This window comes from Notamacropus eugenii, chromosome Y (assembly GCF_028372415.1).
Source record: "Notamacropus eugenii isolate mMacEug1 chromosome Y, mMacEug1.pri_v2, whole genome shotgun sequence".
NCBI lineage: Eukaryota > Metazoa > Chordata > Mammalia > Diprotodontia > Macropodidae > Notamacropus > Notamacropus eugenii.
The window spans coordinates 10,711,108-10,714,537 of NC_092880.1; positions in this window are offsets into that span (position 1 = coordinate 10,711,108).

Sequence of the window (3,430 nt, forward strand, 5' to 3'; positions counted from 1 at the left end):
TAGTAAATGGGCTAATCTTATAATAGCTAATAAATTAAAATCTCAAACTGTATTTGTACTTCATTGTAAATGTGACCAAGAAAATGTAGAGAATATGAGATGAAATATAAGTTATCCATCCAGAAAACTGTAACAAGATGCTAAAGTCATTTGTTTTGAGATTTCTTGTATCATGTTTTTTTTCTATCTGTGGATCCCTCAGACTGTATGTTATATTTGGTTTCCAAAGCAAAAGAGTTCTTGACATTGTTTTCTTGATATAATCAATTTTATTCTGACAAGTAGCATTTTAAATAGATACTACAACAAAAAATACTATTGAGATTATTCTTGAAAATGACTAAAAATTATTAGATCTTGTGAGTTATTTGGAATTTTGGGTATATAGTGTCACTATATCTTTATGATAGAATACTTTCCTGATAAACACATGATATATGTAATAAGAAATTTGATTCCAATTTATCTGACCCTAAGTCCAATACAGATTATCTTTTCATCTCAAGGAACCTTGAACTAATAATAGTCAAAAATTTGTTGTCCAGAACAATTCATTAATAAGGTTTCTGGATGACCAAGATTCTGCTATAAGAGATATGCAGCTCCTAGATGACAGATCTATTTCCTTAATAAAAGTGTAAAGTATGAAGAGAGCCAAATTTGGGAAGTAGATGCCCGACTCTCACCTACCAGCTATGAAAAGAGTAACTGTACTTCTCTGAAGCTCAATTTCATTATTTGTAAAGTGGGCATAATAATACTTGTAGGACTTACCTTATAAGGTTAGATGGAAAATTCTTTGAAAACTATTAAGTACTATAAAAATGTGAGAAATTTCTATGATGTTATTTGTTGCACCATGATATAATGTAAAAGTATCAAAATTTTAGCCCACATGCTACCCACAACATTTGCGAGGGTAGTTTGAATAAAATGTAATTGGGAAATATTTAAGAAAATAAAAATACAATATAACAAAGACAATATTTATATATGGTTTTTAAGACAATATTCAACCCATACAGATCTTTATGTATGTTTATTGGTTCCCATTGAGTTTGACTCAGCTGATGTAATGGACAGAAGATTGGATTGAGGTTCAGAGTGTATCTAACTCTGTATGTGTGGGCAATTAATTTCACCTGTCTGAACTCACTTGTTTCTTCTCTGGAAAATTAAAGAAAATTGAACCACACGACCTCTCGTATTCCAATCAATTTCAGGTACTTCTAGTATTTTTTATTGGGTTTTATCAAGAGACTACCTTTACTATTCATTCATCAGAAATATGCCTTCATGATGCAGTGGAAAGCATGCTGGATGTGGAATAAGAGAGCTTCAAGTCATATACTAGTTCTGCCAATTAATATCCCTGTGTGACCCTGAGTGTTAAATTCCAACGACTTTGCTTTTTTCTTTAGTAAAACAAGTGGAGATGGGTTAGACTACCTCTAAGATCCTATCCATCCCTAACTATATGATTCTTCTGTTACAAAAATGTGGCAAAGTTGTTCCCCATATGTAGTATAGGGATGTCATCATGTAACTTGAAGAAAGGCAGAATAGATATCTGTAGTTCTTCTCTCTGAATCCTTCTCCAAGAAAGACATTAATTTGTGACAGGTGAAATTATTATATAGATTCTGTGTATTTTTAATTGACACTCTTGGATATTAGTTGTTTTGTCCTGCAACTAAGTAGTTGTTCTTTGTCTCAGAAATTAATTCAAAAATCTAGCTGGCCTGACATGAGTTAAGTTTAGAAATCTAGTCTTCTGCTAATAACTGTCCTTTTCTTGCCTCAAGGAAATCTATTATCCTTGAAGGATGTGGGTGGACAACAGGTAGTCTGGTCCAATATCTTTACACAATTAAGTTATCCTTCAAAGATCCTCCCTTAGCAAACCTTCTTTGGTTTGCTAACCAAAGAACTATCTCTAACCTTCCAGGTACGCTAAAACAATGATCATTTCTTAGTCACAGGAGGAGGGGGAGGCTGTTGCCAGCCCCTCATTCCCAATTTCCAACCAATCATATTGTCCTGTACGCCTCTTCTGTGTAACAAATCATATTGATTTCACCATTTATGATATCAAGCTATTGGAACCAGTCATAACTTGTTTCCTGCCTATAAAGTCCTGTTATTTCTTCTGTACTCACCAAAACTCACCAAAAAAGAGAGCTGGTTCCATCATTCAAGTTCTTAGCTTTACTGAGAAAACTGGGGTTCTATTTATTAGTACATTATTAACAAATTAATCATGTTTGAAACTTTGTGATTCAATTTATCTTAACTTTAATCACAGCACAGGGGGAGAAGTATAAGGTTGAGATCAGAGGCTGATGATATTCTTTCTTTAGAGAGAAGGGGCACCAGGCTTGAACCATAGCTTATGGCTCTCTTGATGATTATTTGTCTAGGAAATGCAGTTTTTAAGTTCAAGCTAGACTTCTGATTGCCACTCACTGATCAGGAAAGGAGAATTCCAAATTCTATGTCCAAGGCTTAACCTCTTTCCCACCAAATACCAGTTCCCCAATAAACACACATTGTAAATAGCACAGAGATCAATCTACCCAAATTGAGAGAAAAACAGAAATCAAAACATGCATAGGAGAATATATCAGACATTACAAAGTGAAGGAACTCTCCCACTGGGACAATATGACTCAGTTTAACTGAGAGGGAAAGTTTCAAATCTTACCCAAGAGGAAAATTCTTCAAAATCTCTATTGCAGCAAGCTGGGGGTGGAGATATGGTGAAGATTGCTAGTTACTCTCCTGTTGGTTTCTTAGGAGGATCTTATTTCTCAACTATAGCAACTTAAAGTGTGTTTGGGATGATATATCTTCCCCCTAAAACCGGAAGCCAGAAGTACCCAACGAAATATCCAAAGAGATCGTAAGAGATGGAAGAAACTCAAAGAAAGTACTGTAGCCCTTTTCTCTCTCATTCTTACTAATTCTGCTCCTGACCCTCACACTGGCAATGGTTGATTTCTACCAGTGAGGAGAGAATCCCATACCAGTGGACTTTGGAAATCAGGTTACAACAACATCTAAGATATACATACACACACACATAAATGCATATATATATATATATATGTATGCATATATATATGTATGCATATAGATATACATACATACATAAGTAGATATAGCCTTAAAATTTGCTAAGTACTTCATAAATATTCATATTATTTTATTTCCACAACACTAGGAGGTAGATATTATTGTTACATCAATTTTACAGATGAGGAAACTGAGACAGACATAGATTAAGAGAATTGCCCAGAGTCACACAGATAAAGAGGTATCTGAGGCTTGATTTTTGACTAAGATCTTCCTGACATCAACTCCAGCACTCTATACACTGCACCTCCTGACCTAGTCATTTCAAAGTTTTAATTTTCATGTCTAATCATAT